This window comes from Calidris pugnax, unplaced genomic scaffold (assembly GCF_001431845.1).
Source record: "Calidris pugnax isolate Ruff unplaced genomic scaffold, ASM143184v1 scaffold41, whole genome shotgun sequence".
NCBI lineage: Eukaryota > Metazoa > Chordata > Aves > Charadriiformes > Scolopacidae > Calidris > Calidris pugnax.
Window position 1 is genome coordinate 28,918,247 of NW_015094509.1, and position 21,084 is coordinate 28,939,330.

The 21,084-nt window shown below is 45.1% G+C and overlaps 1 protein-coding gene across 5 annotated transcripts in view; it reads right to left on the reverse strand.

The window, feature by feature from the left end:
- Positions 1–21,084, reverse strand: part of TSNARE1 (t-SNARE domain containing 1) — a 474,970-nt gene that overhangs the window by 453,628 nt on the left and 258 nt on the right. The gene's annotated exons all lie outside the window — the stretch shown is intronic.

The following is a 21,084-nucleotide window of genomic DNA, read 5'->3' on the forward strand; positions in this document are numbered from 1 at the left end:
GGTGGCAAGAAACCAGCGCAGTGTTTATCAGTGGAACAGTTTGGGAGTTATCCTGAACCAGTTCATACCATTGATCAAGGCACTTCTTTGCATCAGCCTCCTGCAGCCGGCAGATAAAACAGAGCTGCACCGTCTGCATAAACCGGGTTTAGATACATAAATCTTAGCAAGCTGGCTTCTTATTTTGAGGCAAAACCAGGAGGAATTATACGTTGCATTAAATATTTTCTTCTCGGTCCTCTTTTCAACTGTCCGAAAGATCAATTAAAGTGCTTTTGCATAAAACAGAGCGAGAAGTGCTTTGCAATAAATAAATAAATAATGAAGCCGCTCTTTGCTGTTAATATGATCCCTAAAGAAAACAAGCACAATGGCTTAAAGATTCCCACAGTGAGGAAAAAAAGAAAAGGCAGAAGGTTTAATCAGTCACTTACGAGGTAACAAAGCAGATTTCTCAAGTCTTCGCTCTCTTGCAAAATTTTAAGTGCTCACACACACAAATATTAGTAACACGCCGCAGCGAGCTCCGTGTTTCCCCAGCCCTCACACAGGAATATGGGCAAGTCCCTCCCTTGCACTCACAAACACACATTTGCTGTTTCTATCCCTTTTCAATTTGCAAGGAGATCAAAATGAAATGATAAGCAAACCCTGCCATTGATTTTAACACCTTCCTCCCCTTACCTCCCAGCATCCTCCAGGTCCAACTACACCATGAAGTCTGGAAGCATCAGAGCAAGTTCTCTGCACGCTGACTCATGGCCAAAAGACTGAGAGAGCATCATCACCCAGTTCAACTGGTTTCCCAGTTACCAACCATAACAGGAACTGGGAGGGAAGTAGAGAGAGATCATCCCACTGAGCAAACTCAAGACCTACTTTATTCTCCCTCAGACTGCCCCATATCATGTCTTTGCAAGGCAAGGAAAGAACTGTTCCCATCAAAATCCCATCTTCTTCGTTTCTAAGGAAGAAATCTTTTACAATAGAGGTGGTGAAACACTGGCTCAGGATGCCCAGAGAGGTGGTAGATGCCTCTTCCCTGGAAGCATTCAAGGTCAGGTTGGACGGGGTCCTGAGCAACCTGATCTAGTTGAAGATAACCTGCTCATGGCAGGGAGGTTGGACTAGATGACCTTGAAACATCCCTTCCAACTCAAACTATTCTATGATTCTTAGTTCTCAAGACAGCAGCAAACCAATACACCATCACATCGAGATGAACCCAAAGGACCTGTCCAAGGCTGTGTTGTTGGACATTTGGTGGAATAGTATCTCCTCCCTCCCCCAGCATTGGTGAAGTGTTCAAGTGCTCTTCTTTTTTGCCCAGCCAATGCCAAGATGTTGGGCTGACTTCCAGGGAGACAGTCTGGAAAAGGAAATCTCAGCTCCAGGCAAAGCTGTGACAGGGGACAATAGTCATCCTCACACCCAAATGCAAAAGAGCTGATAGGAGAGAGAGAGAAAACAGTGCCCTACTTAATTGGAACAGGAGGAAAATAACTTGCAATACTAAAAATCAACAAAACCAACACACCCAAATCCCACAAAAATAAAACCAGAACCTAAGAGGAGAATAATTCCTTTAGGCAATATGCAGTGCCCACAATCTACCTGAATTGTGTGCTCAAGGTTCATGGCTTAATCAGAATCACTGTAAAAAGAAAAGCTGAGGTCAGAAGGTACAAGATTTATCTTGAGTAAACGAAATAGGTTTCTCAATAAGGCATTTTCATTTAAAATAGAAAAAAAAACCCAACATGTTGCAGTTTGTCAACTGACCAGTAAGGGGAGTCGATGCTTAGAGCTTTTGAGTCACTTCTGGGTGGAAAAAACTCAAATAACCAATTCTGACATCGAGAAAACATTGACAGCCGCTAGAAGATGCCAATGGAAGATGGGCAGAGAGTGCCATGTCCAGAAAACCCACCAACCTGGAGAATGGAGAGGGGTTGAGAGACACTAGAGTACAAAAAAAGCCATATTTTTGCTTGGAAATGGGTCTTTATCTTCCTGCAAGACTTATTGGAGAGCATGTGATGGAGAGCACTTGGAAGGAGAAAGGAAAAGGGCAAAGGAAATCAAGTCAAGATGGAACTTGGGATAAGAAAATAAGGGTTAAATCTCAATGCACTCCTGAGTACAATATTCTGACAGTAACATGTTTCCCAAAAAAAGAAGAAAAGAATTGGGCCAGTTCCTCTGGCGGCCTTGAGGAGACATCTAGGAGGGTACCAGAGGCCTGGAAGAAGACTTCAGGAGCAAGAGCTAATCAGGTGCCTTATCCCTGAGCCCCAGCACTAGAAACAAGTAAGGAAAAAATACAAATAAAGACTTATTAAAAAGCAGAAAGAAAAAAAAAAACCTGCTAAAAAATCTGAGTGGGATTTAATAATATTATACAGTATCTAAAGAAAAATACCAGCAGTAGGAACTCATTAAGCATTGTATGAGGAACAGCAGCAAAATCACTGCTGCATCCATTGCCACGCTGGGCTCCTCAACAGAACTAGGGCTGCCACCAGCTACTGGGCCGTGGGGAGGAGCACTCCAACGCTTACATTCCTCTTTCCTCTTAATCTCATTAACCTCATATTTACTCTGTTGTGGGTGATTACTCAGGATGTTAATAGGCACACTATTTACCAAACGTTATAAATCTGTTTAGCTCTGTCTACAAAACGGGGCTGGAACACGCCGATTCTCCTCATGCTATGGAAAAAGGAGGTAGAGAAGTAGAAACCTTTATAAGGACTTCTTTCAAAGATTGTGATTTCTTGCATAAGAATTAAGTGCGAGATAGCCAACTGAATCAGAAAAATATATAAAACTCTTCCCTTTTTTCTAATTCTAGAACAATTTCTAAAGTATTCTATGAAGGAGGAACAGACGCACAAACCAAAAATACCCAAGACAAGACTTATTTCCTACTATTAAGCTGGAGTACATGAAACAACTGTTCTAGCCACGATACAAATTATCGTAACGATATTCCAGGTGGGTAAAACAGATGTACTTGAAGAAAACTATTTCTGCTGATAAAAAACTCTAAAGGTTTTACAAATACAGTCTGTTATGCCTTGAAAAATGAAACTTTCACCACCCATCTGTTCCTCACAGAGAGCGCCCATTAACATTCACTTTGACCAGAAAGCCCAACTCAAAGTCAATGCATCGCAAGCATGGACCATCCCAGGACTTCATGAATCAGCCAAGTCAGGCAAGATGAGCTGTCAAGAGGAGAATTCGGATGGACATTGTCCAATATTAACCAGTTAAAAAAAGGAAACCACTGCAAGAGTGCACACAGCCCTAGAAGGATGGAAAAAAGTATTGAAACATATTTGAAGTTCCATCTAAACATGAGGAGGAACTTTATTTTGAGGGGGGTAGACCACTGGAACAGGCTGCCCAGAGAGAGGATGGAGTCTCTGTCTCTGGAGACATTCAAAACCCACCTGGACACGTTCCTGTGCAACCTGTTCTAGGTGGACCTGCTTTGGCAGGGGAGTTGGACTAGGTGATCTCCAGAGGTCCCTTCCAACCCCATATCATTCTGTGAAATTATCAGCACACGCTATGTTGTGCAAGCAGCTTCTTGCTGACCCATCTTCTCCTTATCTCATCCTCCCACCCTTCCCATCCCACATCTCTATCTGTTTTCTTCTCTGACTCTCTCTCACCAGGTGGTTTCTCCCCATCAGGGTCTCTCCTTCCGCTGGACAACGTACAGGAAGTGGGGACACGATCTTTGGTTGGCATCCATAGGAACAACTCCACCACAGGGAGGAATTAATGACAACTCTGCCTACCTGCAAGTTTTTGGTTGGTTTTTTTTTTTAAGCCATCGTGTATATAACTCACATGATGTCAGTACAGGAATATCACGCTAAAGATCTGGAAAGTAAGGGGCGGGTTTTCCTCGTTTCTATGGTTATAAGCAATTTTAATGACCAACCTAAATAAAAAAAGCTGCAAGAGAGAGAAAGTAGGAAGGAGTGAGGTAGGCGTTTAATTTTGATTGACAAGACATAGCATAACTAGTTAAGATCTGTCAAATGCCTGCTGAGGATCACAAAATCCTCAGCACATTGTACGGCAGACAGAATTAGTCTAAATGCACAGCTTTACCAAAAAAAAAATAAATCTTCCTTTCCTGGTGAGATCAGAGTTCACCCTTTCAGCTTTCTCACACAAAGCCCCTGACATTTTAACTACGAAAGGAGCCAAGGTAGGGACAGAAAAAAATACATAGTTCTTATTATTTCTGAGATTTTCAAATGCTACAATATCTTAACTTTTTTCCCTAGCCAATATATATATTTCATATATATATATATAACATATATACACACACAAATACATAAATATATATATATAAAAATAAAGGGCAGAATTCCCAAGATTTTTAACTGCAACAACAAACTATTTGAAAGATCAACAACATCACTTTGGAATGACATCTGCTCCACAGAGTGGTGCATAAACACAGAGTAAGGAGATGATTCTGCGTGAAAGACCTTAAAAAAAGAGATTGACTGCAGAAAGAGTGGAACACAGATCAGATGGGAAACATCAGGGAACGCAGAGACAACCTGGAGAGACCGAAACACCGGCCTGACAGTTGGCTGTGAGGTTCCCTGAAGATATCCCATTACAAAAAAAAAAACCAAAACAAGATTTGGGGAAAATTAAGAGCATCCCTACAAATGTTTATTGGTGATGTCATCAAGATGGAACAAATACAGAGCAATAGAGACTTGGACCATTACAAAGCCACTACTTTTTCAATCTGAGGATGGTGAGACAGTGGAACAGGTTGCCAAGAGAAGCTGTGGCTGCCCCATCCCTGGAGGAGTTCAAGGCCAGGCTGGATGGGGCTTGGAGCAACCTGGTCTGGTGGGAGGTGTCCGTGCCCATGGCCGGGGGGCTGGAAGTAGGTGATCTTTAAGGTCCCTTCCAACCCAAACCATTCTACGATTCTATGAAAGTCAGGAACTGAGATTCATTACCTTGAAGGTAAGAGTCAACAAGTCAACGAGGCATAAGGCAGGAGAAGAAGGGCTCTGGAAGAGGTAACCAGCACCTTGTGTTGAAGACCACAGATGCAGAATGAAGCAAAGGACAGAAACAAAGGAGATTCTAGATGTGCCTGAACCAAGCTAGGAAGATGTTTTTCTTTTTCTCACTCAGATGCAAGCAGGACACAGTGATCTTCTCAGAGCTACACACTCATGAGGCCACCACTTTCTGAGTTTCTGTGTACTTTCTTCACATGTTTTGAAAAGCTCTGCTATTTTATCAAATGCTGTTTGACTTTTAAGGAGGGAAAAACTAGGCGAGAGAGGACGGGGTTACAAAGAAGGGAAGTCAACAGCTCCTGAGATGCCTGCCAACAGGATCTGCACTTAAACCATGCAGTTTTGGCAGAGAACGCTCTCAAAATTTGATATTTAAAAAGTCTTATGGTGTTGGAACATATAATTAAAGTAAAAGGACACGAACTAAGAGCTGATCAACAGAAACTCGCATCAAAGTCAGGAGAACACGTTCCCACAAAGTCTCAGCCACCTGGTTTTTCCATGCCACATTGAAAGAAAGAAAAATTAGCCACCAACTACTTTAATTTCCACTGAAGATCTTCCTTCTCCAGCCTCTAAAAGGTACAGATTTGTACCAATCTCAGAGAGCTAAAAAAACCCAAGCCACCAAACAAAACCCAAGACTCTCAAGAACTTGCCTCATTTACTGCCAGTTTCCAATCCTAAAGCAACATATTTATTGTGATACAAACATTTCTTTCCCTAAAAATGCCCAGGCTTCACAATAAAAGAATTGGAATTAACGAAATTTCAAGAACTGGAATAAATGGAAGGACTCAAATCCATTTCCCAACTGGTCACCCCACTGGGGCAAGTCCACCAAACTCCGTTTCTTCAAACTCTCAATTTGCAAGTAATTAAATCAAAGCTGTATTAAATTAGACGTTCAGCTGTTACACCCAGAACAAGGTCCATAGCGCTTACACATCAAGTTACCTCTTACTATCGGGACCTAAAAATTCATTACACAAAACTTGGCAGTATTGGGTACAGATTCCTCGATTTCAACTGAAAATTTCAACTGAACTCTGAAGTCATCAACAAAGATTTCCAAAAAGCTGAAGTCAGTGTGATGTGCAAAGAGGAAAACCAATCTCCAGGGCATGTTCTCCCCTGATGTGTTGGGCACGGTGTCTTCACTCAAGTCCAACTATGACCCAGGTTATTTAAGTCTCTGAGAAACCACAGGCAAGGGATAAAAGCATTGCAGATGCAGTCTTCCAGCCTTCCCATCCAATGGCTGGGGATGCTGATGGCTTGGTCATGTGGAATAATTCCTAAAATATAATTTTTATTAAAAATATAGAGGATTGTTCACACATTAAGGAAGAGATGTGAAATCAAAGCGTTTCCAGAATAAAACACAGCGGTGGCTGGTATGCAAGGAATCTGCTACATCCCTGATTCCCTGAACAACACAGAGGTTGAGTGGAGTGAAGATTCCACGGCCAAGCTCTGTGATTACACAGCAGATATGGGAACAAGATGATCCTATGGAACTGATAAGCAGCCTGCTTGCTACCCTGAGCCAACAGCCTGTCAAATTTTGATGAAACGTTCTCCTTTGTGTGAACTTTGCTCATTATAGTGTCATTCTAATACCAAAATACACCTCCAGCCCAAAGGCTACCCGCCTCCAAGGTGCAACCACTCCTCCTTGAGTCTGCACCCTGAATTTTTTGTAAACTCTACCTTTAAATGCGAGGCGAGAGAATTTTACACCAATCATAATAAAGGAATTTATGACTAAAGTCACTCAAAACTCCACCTTGAAGGTAAAAAATAGTATAAAAATAGCCTAAGAAAGGGGGGGTTATTTTCTGCCAAAACTATTTTGCCTTTTCATGTAACAGGTCAACCCTGTCCAGGAAACAACTACTGAATTAAACCCACCACCTGCACAAAGGAAAAGCTTAATAACTTTGGTTGTAATCTAATTAAGGGGAATGTGTGTGAGAGGAGGGAAGGATCTGAGGTCCTGAAAGTGTTCAAGTCATCAAGCACATCTTAAATATTTCATTTAATAATGAGACAAAGAGACACCACAAGCCAAATAAAGCTCAAAAGAAGGATCAAGGATAAAACAGGAACATTAGGCAAGAGCGGGTATGAAAAGAAGATATGCCAGGACAGAAGGTCTTGCCAAAAGGTTAAAATTGCCATCTGCTTTCAGTGCTCAAATATGAAATAAGGCAACTTTTGGCAAGCGGTCCCAGGGCACGTAATAGCTCCTCTTGATCTCCCTCAGTGGGAGGTATGTACTGATGGACACAGACCACCTTGAACTATTACAAACCAAGAATCAAGAAACCACTGCTTCAGTTCTTCTCGTTTATCACCATTTCCTCCCTGGTAGAACCACCATGAACTCAGTACCCAAAGAACTACAACAAAACAAAATTAAAAAAAAGTTATTCATATTTTTGCCAATTTCTTCTTGGAAAGTTTCAAACAGCCAAGCTGCCTGTCACCAACTTGAATATAAAAGTCAAAGTGGCACTGCTGGCACAAGCTCATTTATTACGAGATCATAGAATCACAGAATGGTTTGGGTTGGAAGAGACCTTGAAGATCATCTAATTCCAACCCCCCTGCCATGGGCAGGGACACCTCCCACTAGACCAGGCTGCTCAAAGCTCCATCTAGACTGGTCTTAAACACCTCCAGGGATGGGGCATCCGCAGCTTCTCTTGGCAACCTGTTCCAGTGTCTCACCACCCTCACAGTAAAGAATTCCTTCCTAATATCTAATCTCAATCTCCCCTCTCTCCGTTTAAAACCATTTCTCCTCATCCTATCACTCTACTCCCTGATCAGGAGTCCCTCTCCAGCTTTCCTACAGGCCCCCTTTAGGTATTGGAAGGGGCTCTAAGGTCACCCTGAAGCCTTCTCTTCTCCAGCCTGAACAACCCCAACTCTCTCAGCCTGTCCTCACAGCAGAGGGGCTCCAGCCCTCGGATCATCTTCATGACTTCCTCCGGACCATCTCCAACAGGTCCTTCCTGTGCTGAGGCCTCCAGAGCTGCATAATGCCTCCAATCCTCCCAAACCAACTCGGCAGACATCAGAGTTATCTCCTCCCTGGACAGTGCCCAGGAATCACTTGCAAATTAAATGCAACCCAATCTATTGCTTCTGCAAACCTGGAAATTCAAGTTACGGAGGTGATGTTACATTTTGTTTTGCCAGGGCTAATCTAATACTTTTTTTAAAGGCGCACACGTTTCACCCTATTGGCTTCCAACAGTGAATTACCAGCTCTGCTGAGCTTCAGAATAAATGAGAGGAGCGTGCCCTCTGGGCGAAATCCCTTATCGTAATCTTTATTCAAAACACACGGCTCCGGAGCTTCGCATGGAAGAAAAAAAAAAAAAAAGAAAAAAAAAAAAATCGCCTTGAGGTTTGCTCTTAAGACAGCAATTTGCATATCAACATTTGGCTGCGGAGCTTGCCCAAATGTCCCCACTATTATTTTCATACTCAACTGCAGGTGGCCCCCTGACTCACACCCAGAAGCACCTGCTAAAAAAACTCTTGCCTTCCCCACCAGCTCGATACATGACCATGGCTGAGATGTGAAATGGGATCACCAGCATCCATCCACCTCTCAGAGAAGATGCAGGGGATCCAAAGTGCTCAGAAAAACATGCTAAAAAACCAAAAAGTACCTCTGTGTGGATGGAGAAAGGACACACACAGCGGCTGGAGGAGGAAGACCACAGGAAGAGCCAAGGAAAGCAGGAGAGGTTTATCTGAGCGTCAGATATACTGGAGAAAACACATTTATAGGTAATAAAGCAGGCAAGGGAGGCATCGCCCGGGACATGAATTTAAGATGATGCTGAACAGAGGAAGGGAAAGAAACCTCATGCACAGAAAAGGAGCTATCCCAGGCAAACTTGAGCACAGCCTGATTCATGCCCCAAAAGGGAGATCCCGGTCCCACTGGCAGCACCACGTTGATGAAAGTGCATGAAAAAACCACAGATTGCAGGTTTTTTCCATGCCCTCCTCCTCCCTCACCCAGCAAACCCCAGTCTCGGAGGTTGTAATTATTTTTGGCAAGGCATAAACAGGTCCTGGAAATGAAAGCAGAAAAAAACAGAGTTATTTACGAGATGCAATGCAGGGAGACAGCATGGGAGCCCGGGTACCAAATCAGCAAGTGCAAGGTCACCCTCGTCTGCTGAGGAGAACAACTTTGCAAAGTGGTGTGCAAACAGCCAGGCAAAATAACCAGCCTTGGTCTGCCCAGGAAGGCAAGGAATGGAAATGGAGCACATTGGACCACCAGAAAACATTGCCTCATTCAACTACAAGAGCTTTACCATGGGGCTGGTAGGCTTTGAGATGACGTTCACTAAGATGATGTCCACCAAGATGAGTCTACTCAGCCCTTAACTGACCATGACAACTACCTGCCTCTCTGGGCTATGGGAGAGGAGCAAGAAGGACACCATGTGCACAAGTTTTCCTCCACCAAAGCTGCTATGGAGGGAGGCAGCCAAGAAGCTCCATCTGCATGTAAAAAACTGATGAAGACCGCTCATCGCCTTACCCTTAAGGCCACTGCCTGCCTCCAAGGAGATAGATTATTGCCCCAACCCAGGAAGAACCACAGATTTTGAAAAGCAATTTGCTTGCAAAGAGCAAAGCTTTATACTTTTGCTCTCATTTCTGCCAGCAGAGAAAAGCAGCAAAAGCTGAACCCTCCCTGCAAGAAGATATCACACCCCAAGGGGGCTGAAGAAGCAGCATCTCAAGCCCATGAAGCAACCACTGAGGAAGACACAAAACCTGTAGGCTTACCACAAGTCAAAGGAAAAGGGATGTTCAAAGCCAGGAGGTGCAGGGAGGTAGGAGGCAAGTGTCCTGGGGACAGGAGGACCTCCAGGTTGCTTTCTGCCCACTCTTTATATTCTGTGTTCAAGTGCCTCACAAACAGGATCAAGATCCACAACACTGATTCTAAGTATGGGATTATAGTAAATTTTAATCAATAAAAAAACAGGTGGTAAACACAATGAATTAAGAAAGGAACTGGACAAAGCGAGAAGAGCAAGCCTGACCTGAGAGCCCATGAGACATCTCTATATACAAAAGGAAACCAAGATATGCCCAAATAATGTGCAAAGAGAAAATAAAAAAGTACACCTTGTCTTCCACACATAAAGAGGAGGATCTTTACAATTAAATTGCAAGTATTTACATGAGGGGAGGAAAAAAAATAAAATAAATAGAATTGAAATCTTTTTCATTGCCCCATGTTTGGGGAAAAGGAGAAGAAACCCATCTGCTTGAAGCTCTCAAGACAATAATCAGGGAAATCTCTGTAGTGAGAAAGTCAATCTGCTTTTTCAAATTCAAAGGGGAGTCAGTTGCAGGACCCTGTTTTACTGCAATATTGCAGCATCGTTTACACCACTTGTTAAGATGCAGCTCCAAGGGACCAGTTTGGCACCACAACCCAGTACATTTTCAGAAAAGGAACCCATACCTATGAAACTTCCCCGTGGTGCACGTTCAGTACTTGAGAGGGCTTTGGAAAGCAGGCGATTATTCTCCAAACCACAAGCATCAAAAAACTTAGGACAGCATTTCTGGGGCCTCAATGCCCACATCTGCCCACCTATTTCCATCTTCAGCCACTTGCAGTTAATGGAAGCTGAAGGTCCTTGGCACCAAGAAATCGAGTCATGAACACACAGTGGCCTCAACACAACTTTAAGCACCATCATTTTGTTTCATTATTTTTTTTCCTTATTTATCATTAGTAAAATAGCCCTAGTAAAATGACTTTTCACCATCACTAGATTTAGAAAGCAGTAATTGTTATTTTTTTAATATACATATAGATATATACACACAACTGTAATTTCTCATACTTTTCCCACCAAGTATCCACTCCTGGTTACTACCTAGAGCTGAATATTTGATGGGACTGAAATGAGGATCTCTCTGCAGCAACAGGTGCTCAGGTAAGAGAGTGGCTGGGGATACACCAGGTGTACGACAGAAGACATTCAAACATTTGGGAAAGACAAATCACATCTCAAGCTAATTAGCAGGATGTTAAGTTAAGCTACTTTGCAGGTCCCATCCATGGAAGATGGTAAAAAAACAACATAGAGCAAGCTACGTGTTAATACACAGCACCTATTCTCATATAATCACGATTTTATTTTTTTTTTTTTATTAGCTGGGAATAGAAAATGGAGTTAACTTCAGGTTGTTGCAGCAATTATCATTTAAAAATAAAAACTTTGCTTTCTCATTAATAAAGATTCCACAGCAAAGAGAAGGGACAAAGAGGGACTGTCAATCACCGGTGGGATGATGAGCAGTCTCTGTGCACAACCAGCACCGTAAGCAAATAATCTGTATTATCCCCCTTCAAAAAAAAAAATTAAAAAAAAAAAATCAAGCCAACATGTTAGAAAAGGGACAGAGACAACAGCAAAATTATGCAAACTCAAGGGATCGCTGTCTGCAGCTCCTGTTTCTATGCAGCTAAAAATCACAATAAACAGAAAATGAACAAAATGTCATGTAGAACATCATATTAAACAAAGTAGTAGCCAGCAAGTCAGCAGAGTTCCTGTAGCATCGTCCACCTTCTCCATCACCAAGCAGACATCCAGCAGCTGTTTTTTTTTTTCTCCCCTCTCCAAAATTAGAAGAGCTCGGAGCGTAACAAACATCTCCAGGCTGGGACACGGGACGCCGAAAAGCCTTCACTAATAATTCCGCTCCAACATAATTGCAATTAGCCACAGTTAGTTGCAATCAATGCTTCCTCTGATAAAAAGCCCTTCTTTTAGCCACCAATATATTTTCCGAACAAACTATTCCCGTTAAAAGTTTCAATACTGGTTATCTAACCAAGGACTAAATACAAGGGGGAAATTTTGACCAGAAGTGGCATTTTTCGCATGAAAAATTCTGCCTTTGTAGAGCACACCCTGGACTTCTCCTGCTGTTAAGTTGTGCTTGAGCTTGAAGTTACCACTGCAGAGCTTGTAAATCTGGCGAGACTTCATCCGAGTCTTCCCCAAACATCCCAGGAGGAATTTTTTCCCCCTAAAACACCCCAAAATTGGTGCACATCAGCTGCACAGTGAGCGCTACTGCACGCAGACTGCGGTCATGGTCACAAGGCATCACATGTTGGTAAATAAACCAGGGAATTTCAGGGAAAATAAATAAATAAATGAGAAAAACAGCATTCTTGGTTGTGTATGTCTCCACCACTGGGCTCCTGAGCTGTCTGCTCATATGAGATTTTCTACAAAACAGCCATTAATAGCAAGTTTGGGAGTTCCCTCGTACCATATTCGAGTGTCTGGCATCTCACACAGCAAAGAAATGGGTTAATCCAAAAAATTTGGGTCACACCACCTCCAAATCTGCCTGGTTTTCACATGGAGCAAAAAAAAATGAAGGAGGCACCTCCCTCCTCCACGCAGAAGCATCACAAGAAGATTCATTCTACACTGAAAAAAAAAAAAGCAACAAGCTTCAGGAATGAGCATGATTCCCTCATGGAAGAAGAAAACATTTTATTTTACAGAAATAAGGACTATAACAACCTACAGGGCTGGAATAAAGTCCTAAAGCTGAGCTGTCTCCTGCTCTCCTTTACTCTCTGCACCAGATGATGGAGGAGTCCTACAGGAAATAAAAAAATAACACGGCCAAGTTATTCAAGACTAAAATCATAATAAACGTACGCAGCAGGGGAAGGAGGACAAATAAAGTCCTCCATAGCCTCAAAAAAAAAAAAAAAAAAAAAATCACATTTTTGCAACGCGTGGCTTTGCAGCCGGGGTGAGAGCAGAACAAGAAAACAAGCACTACACAACGAAGAGAGTAAACCATCTTGCAGGTATTTTCTGCTTTTATTTCAGGAGGCGATTACAGAGATAGCAAAGAAATCGCAACCTAACTCAACATGGGCATTTATTTTTATTAAAAGAAAAAAAAAAGTAAATTTATTTAAGATAAAGTAAATATAGGTATTGCAGCCCAGTTTGACTTCATTGTAGTAGAATCTAGAAAATCTTTTACAAGTTTTGCTCGCAGAATCCCAGCACACGAGGAGCCAACACATCCAAACTGCCCTTGGGAGAGTTTTGCCCCCCAGCTCCGCATCCCAGCAAAAAAACATTAAAAACACAAAACCTTCTCATACACCATTTCTTCTTTTTTTTTTATACCCATCTTCAGAATAGATTTTAAAAAGACACTGATCATCGATGCAATCTTTGCTTTCCAATGGCACTGCAAGCAAAACAGACATGGAAAAATTAAATAATCCATCCTGCTTTTTTTTTTTTTTTTTTTAAGTTAAATACTATTTTTTCCATCATCAGAAACACTGAAAAGCAAAGACGTGCCCAAGCAGCGCAACAAAGAGATGGCACCTGCCTACTGAATTTCCTCACTAGTGACACTACAAAGAAAAAGAAGTTTTAAATAGAAACCTCCCCGCAAGTGTTAAATCAGATTAATTTAACTCTTTTGCATTATTTTCATCTTACAGCCCATCGTTTGCAAGGCAAGCAGAAAAAAGGGAGAAAAAAAAAGAGAGAGTAGGATTCTTATCTTGACCGTATTCCTTTGGAAACACAGTGTGTTATTAAAAACCACAAATAACCTTTCTGACAGCAAAAGGACACGTGTTTTTTGCAACAGGGTAATAGCAGGAATTTTATATGTAACTTTCTGGACGCTCAACACCAAGTGATGGGCACCAGCTTCCCTCCGTCCTTGCAACGTTTCAACGCCGGCGCTGGCAACGCCAACATAAGTTTGTAGCCAGATTTTATTTGCACATCTCAAAAAGTATGCTCGAAAATAAATGAAAAAAAAAAATGCAATTTGAAGGGTGGGGGATGCTGCTGGAAGACAAGTTCTGCAATGTTTCCCCAAGAAACACCGGCATGAAGGCACTTGACGCTTCATTTTTGGACTTAAGCTCATGCTTAATTATCTGGACGAAATTTAGACCAAATGGATCACGTCGTTCACAAATGGATCACAAATCCACTCTTATGGTCAAGGAGACACCACGAACTATGTCCTCAGTTAAAGAACCTAGTCCTTCATCCATCCATCCACTAGGTCTCCTGGGGATCAGACCTGGACGCACAAGTCCTTTCCAGCACAAACAGCCTTTACCCAGATGATGACAACTCCAACCCTACATCAAATGTGGGCAGAGCCTCCTTCTGCCCACCCAAGGCCCTCCAGTGTCACCCATTTCCATGGTCCCCTGTAGCTCCAACAACCCTCAGGAGGTCCATAAGAAGCCACACAAGAGCCACCTACACCCCGCTGCCCAAACGAGCTGAAGTGTAGGAAGGAGGATAACAAAGACAGGAAAAGTAAATTGGATTTTTTTCTTGAAAGTTCTTTCCATTTTCATCTAGCAGAATGTGTTTACGGCACAGGCAGCAAATTGAAAGTATTATTTTTATCTTGATATTATTTACCCTTTCACACTTGCTATTTAAATATCCCCGAATTCCCAGAAGAACCAGTAATTCAAAATACCATTTGATATATATTTATAAGCAAGGGGAAGCACAGACTCATTCATTTTCAGCTTGCCTACTTCTTTTTTTCTTTTTTTAAATTAGATTTTAAGTGCTGTAATATCGATGTGCAAATTTATCAAGACACAGAAATATTATTTCTCCTGCACCCTCAGCAGAGGATCTCCAGCCCCAGAACAAGGCATCTTGCTGGCAAGGAGACCCAGTCACACCAGAGAGCTCCATGGTGAGGAGCAAATTACAAGAGGTTTAAAATAAAATAAATTAAAGAAAAAAAGCACAAACAAGCAAGTTGAGAGAAAAGGAATAAGGTTTCTTGCACAAGAGGATGGGAGTAAAAGACTCTAATATTAACATCTCTGTTCTACCAGTCTCTGCCAACCTCAGCTAAATAATTTCTAGTGGTTGCACAAGAGGAACCAGGAAAACCTCAGCAGCACGTTCTACTGAAATTCCAAGCAATTGCCAAGACCCACCGAGGAGGGAGACACAATTCTATGATTCTACACCAGCAGAATCTACATTCTACTGCAAGTTTGGCAACAACACCAAGCTGTGTGGTGCAGTCGACACACTGGAGGGATGGGATGTCATCCAGAGGGCACTGGGAAGGCTTGAGAGGTGGACCCCCAGAGAATGGACTCCCTGAGGAGAAAGACTTGGGGGCGTTGGTGGATGAGAAGCTCAACACAAGCTGACAATGAGCGCTGGCAGCAGAGAAAGTCAACCACATCTTGGGCTGCATCCCCAAAAGCATGGCCAGCAAGGTGAGGGAGGGGATTCTGACCCTCTACTCCACTGTGGTGACATCCCACCTGGAGTACTGCCTCTAGCTCTGGGGCACCCAATATAAGAAGGACATGGACCCGTTGGAGCGGGTCCAGAGGAGGCCACAAAGATGATTAGAGGGCTGGAGGCCCTCTGCTACAAAGACAAGCTGAGAGAGTTTGGGTTGCTCTGCCTGGAGAAGAGAAAGCTCCGAGGAGACCTTATAACAGCCTTTCAGTACCCAAAGGAGGGGCAGGAAAGCTGGGGAGGGACTCCTGATCAGGGAGTGGAGTGATAGGATGAGGAGAAATGGTTTTAAACTGAAAGAGGAGAGATTTAGATTAGATATTAGGAAGGAATTATTTGCTGTGAGGGTGGTGAGACGCTGAAACAGGTTGCCCGGAGAAGCTGTGGCTGCCCCATCCCTGGAGGTGTTCAAGGCCAGGCTGGATGGGGCTTGGAACAACCTGGTCTGGTGGGAGGTGTCCCTGCCCAGGGCAGGGGTGTTGGAATTGAATGATCTTTAAGGTCCCTTCCAACCCAAACTATTCTACGATATCCAAAAGCTCAGTTTCTTTTCAGACACTACAGAAGGAGGTAAAGAAGATGGAGATCTGACCAAGGAGCCAGGACTGCACCAGGACGCGTGGTTGCGCTGCTCATCCTTCTCTGATATCCCTCAAAGCCTCATCAGTGGTGGTTGTGCTAATTTTTAATTGCATTAATATACACAAGCAAACCAGCACGGCGGGAGGCTTTGGAAAGAGCAACAGGAGTTATTCATTGCTGGGCAAAAGGTTGGGGAGAGGGAATCAGCGCATCATTAGCTCCCTGGAAATAGCCCAGAAACCAACCTGGAGATGAGATGAGATGGAAAAGGACATCACAGCTGGAGAAGACAGCAGAGCAGGAAGGGATCGAGAGGCCAGACAGCAGCTGGCCTGAGTCATCAGTGATTTAAAGACCTGAACCATCTGCATTGGCTCCTGGACCAAGGCAATAAAGAGATTAACAAGGAAGGATGGGGCATCCTGTACTCACAGCCCCATTGCAAAGGGAAACACCGACCTGGAAAAAAGGCTTAATGCTGGATGAAATATGAAACTTATTGCTATTGCTACACAATGAAGAAAAAAGGCAAAAAAACCCCACACCTTATAGTTTAGTCCAAACTTCCCAGACAATGCACTACACAGCTACTAAAAATTGAGGATTTAGCAGGATGAAGCATAAAGGGCAAAACTTGAGGCCACCACCCCACACGCGTGCTTCCAAACAGCCAACCCCTTGTTTCCCCAGTGTTCCCAGTCTCCCCAGCTGCAAATGTCAGGGAATATTGCCCACACCAACAAGCAGAGGTTTCACAGCGCCTATTGCTGAGTGAGGGCAGAAGGAGGAATGCACGATTTTAGGTTTCCAAACCCTCTGCTTTTTTTTTTTTGATAGATACAAAGACATCAAGCTATTCAGCGAAAAAACAATATTTCCCCAGTGAAGTCCACTCCAGCACCAGATGCTGAGGTTAAGTGTAACTGCGAACTACGGGGAGCTTTTATTAAAAGCTTCACAGAATCACATGGGGTTGGAAGGGACCTCTGGAGATCATCTAGTCCAACCCCCTGCCAAAGCAGGTCCACCCAGAGCAGGTCCCACTGGGATGTCATCCAGAGGGCACTGGGAAGGCTTGAGAGGTGGACCCCCAGAGAATGGACTCCCTGAGGAGAAAGACTTGGGGGCGTTGGTGGATGAGAAGCTCAACACAAGCTGACAATGAGCGCTGGCAGCAGAGAAAGTCAACCACATCTTGGGCTGCATCCCCAAAAGCATGGCCAGCAAGGTGAGGGAGGGGATTCTGACCCTCTACTCCACTGTGGTGACATCCCACCTGGAGTACTGCCTCTAGCTCTGGGGCACCCAATATAAGAAGGACATGGACCCGTTGGAGCGGGTCCAGAGGAGGCCACAAAGATGATTAGAGGGCTGGAGGCCCTCTGCTACAAAGACAAGCTGAGAGAGTTTGGGTTGCTCTGCCTGGAGAAGAGAAAGCTCCGAGGAGACCTTATAACAGCCTTTCAGTACCCAAAGGAGGGGCAGGAAAGCTGGGGAGGGACTCCTGATCAGGGAGTGGAGTGATAGGATGAGGAGAAATGGTTTTAAACTGAAAGAGGAGAGATTTAGATTAGATATGAGGAAGGAATTATTTGCTGTGAGTGCGGTGAGACGCTGAAACAGGTTGCCCGGAGAAGCTGTGGCTGCCCCATCCCTGGAGGTGTTCAAGGCCAGGCTGGATGGGGCTTGGAACAACCTGGTCTGGTGGGAGGTGTCCCTGCCCAGGGCAGGGGGGTTGGAATTGAAGGATCTTTAAGGTCCCTTCCAACCCAAACTATTCTACGATATCCAAAAGCTCAGTTTCTTTTCAGACACTACAGAAGGAGGTAAAGAAGATGGAGATCTGACCAAGGAGCCAGGACTGCACCAGGACGCGTGGTTGCGCTGCTCATCCTTCTCTGATATCCCTCAAAGCCTCATCAGTGGTGGTTGTGCTAATTTTTAATTGCATTAATATACACAAGCAAACCAGCACGGCGGGAGGCTTTGGAAAGAGCAACAGGAGTTATTCATTGCTGGGCAAAAGGTTGGGGAGAGGGAATCAGCGCATCATTAGCTCCCTGGAAATAGCCCAGAAACCAACCTGGAGATGAGATGAGATGGAAAAGGACATCACAGCTGGAGAAGACAGCAGAGCAGGAAGGGATCGAGAGGCCAGACAGCAGCTGGCCTGAGTCATCAGTGATTTAAAGACCTGAACCATCTGCATTGGCTCCTGGACCAAGGCAATAAAGAGATTAACAAGGAAGGATGGGGCATCCTGTACTCACAGCCCCATTGCAAAGGGAAACACCGACCTGGAAAAAAGGCTTAATGCTGGATGAAATATGAAACTTATTGCTATTGCTACACAATGAAGAAAAAAGGCAAAAAAACCCCACACCTTATAGTTTAGTCCAAACTTCCCAGACAATGCACTACACAGCTACTAAAAATTGAGGATTTAGCAGGATGAAGCATAAAGGGCAAAACTTGAGGCCACCACCCCACACGCGTGCTTCCAAACAGCCAACCCCTTGTTTCCCCAGTGTTCCCAGTCTCCCCAGCTGCAAATGTCAGGGAATATTGCCCACACCAACAAGCAGAGGTTTCACAGCGCCTATTGCTGAGTGAGGGCAGAAGGAGGAATGCACGATTTTAGGTTTCCAAACCCTCTGCTTTTTTTTTTTTGATAGATACAAAGACATCAAGCTATTCAGCGAAAAAACAATATTTCCCCAGTGAAGTCCACTCCAGCACCAGATGCTGAGGTTAAGTGTAACTGCGAACTACGGGGAGCTTTTATTAAAAGCTTCACAGAATCACATGGGGTTGGAAGGGACCTCTGGAGATCATCTAGTCCAACCCCCTGCCAAAGCAGGTCCACCCAGAGCAGGTCCCACAGGAACGTGTCCAGGTGGGTTTGGAATGTCTTCAGAGAAGGAGACTCCACCACCTCTCTGGGCAGCCCCTTCCAGGGCTCTGCCACCCTCAAAGGGAAGAAGTTCCTCTTCATGTTTAGGTGGAACCTCTTATATTCAAGTTTGTGCCCATTTCCTCTTGTCTTATCCCTGGGCACCAGTGAAAAAAGACTGGCCCCATCCTCTTCACACCCTCCCTTTAAGTATGTATAAGCGTTGATCAGATCCCCTCTCAGCCTTCCCTTCTCCAGACTAAAAAGACACAAGTCCCTCAGCCTTTCCTCATACGGGGGATGCTCCAGGTCTCTCATCATCTCTGTAGCCCTCTGCTGAACCCTCTCCAGCAGTTCCCTGTCCTTCTTGAACTGGAGAGCCCAGAACTGGACACAGTTCTCCAGATGGGGCCTCACCAGAGCAGAAGGGGGAGGATGACCTCTCTCAACCTGCTGGTCACACTCTTCCTGATGCACCCCAAGATGCCACTGGCCTTCTTGGCCACAAGGGCACATTGTTGGCTCATGGTCATCCCATTATCCACCAGGACTCCTAGCTCTTTCTCCTTGAAGGTGCTCTCCAGCAGGTCAGCCACCAACCTGTACTGGTGCATGGGATTATTTTTCCCCAGGTGCAGCGTCCTACACTTGCCTTTGCTGAAATTCATCAGTTTCCTCTCTGCCTCTCTTCAAAACACAAACACTTCAAAGTCCAAAAGCAACAACAAACTTTCTGCAGTCAGCCAGGGACTAGCGCTGAAATTGACACAATATATATTTAAAAGTAGATTTCTTTCCTCTCCTTGCACTTGCAAGTCTATTTCACTGACTCATTTATGGCTACAGCTTCCTGAATTAGCCTGGAAGGAAAACCAATAATAAATAAATGGCATTATACCCTCCCTGAGGTTAAAACTGAGCCAAAACCTGTTATTTAACTGCAACGTGGGTCACAGAGCAGTTTCCAACGCTGCCTTCGCATCGGGGTTCAACACATCAATGTGGGATTGTGTGACCATGGGACAGTGTCACAGTGACAGCTGGTGATGGAGCAGGGACCTCCTGTCTTTGCCTGGTCACTGGCCACACGGGACAAAAGAGTGGTCTTTGGGAGAGCACGGCACATCAGCACAAGTGTTCCTCCGTGCTCCCATACCTGTGTCATACCAGTCTGTCCCCATGTCACACACACACACCCCTTGTGCCAGGCCAGCCCTTTCCCCATGTCACACACATCCAGTGCCAGGCCAGCCCTTTTCCCATGTCACACACACCCCTGGGAGCCCCGTCCCTGTGTCACACACACACATCCTGTGAGCCCTGTCCCCGTGTCACACTCCCCGCTTTGTGCCAGGCCAGCCCTGTCCCCATGTCACACACACACATCCCTGTGCCAGGCCAGCCCTGTGCCCGTGTCACACACACACACCCGCCTTGTGCCACACACACATCCCCCTTGTGCCATGGGCCAGCCCTGTCCCCGTGTCACACACACACACCCCTTGTGCCAGGCCAGCCCTGTCCCCGTGTCACACACACACACCCCTTGTGCCAGGCCAGCCCTGTCCCCGTGTCACACACACACACCCCTTGTGCCAGGCCAGCCCTGTCCCCGTGTCACACACACACACCCCTTGTGCCAGGCCAGCCCTGTCCCCGTGTCACACACACACAGACCCCTTGTGCCAGGCCAGCCCTGTCCCCGTGTCACACACACACCCCCCCTTGTGCCAGGCCAGCCCTGTCCCCGTGTCACACACACACATCCCTGTGCCAGGCCAGCCCTGTCCCCGTGTCACACACACACATCCCTGTGCCAGGCCAGCCCTGTCCCCGTGTCACACACACACACCCCCCCTGTGCCAGGCCAGCCCTGTCCCCGTGTCACATACACACCCCCCCCCTGTGCCAGGCCAGCCCCGTCCCCGTGTCACACACACCCCTGGGAGCCCCATCCCTGTGTCACACACACCCCTTGTGCCAGGCCAGCCCTGTCCCCATGTCACACACACACACCCCTGTGCCAGGCCAGCCCTGTGCCCGTGTCACACACACACACCCGCCTTGTGCCACACACACATCCCCCTTGTGCCATGGGCCAGCCCTGTCCCCGTGTCACACACACACACCCCTTGTGCCACGCCAGCCCTGACCC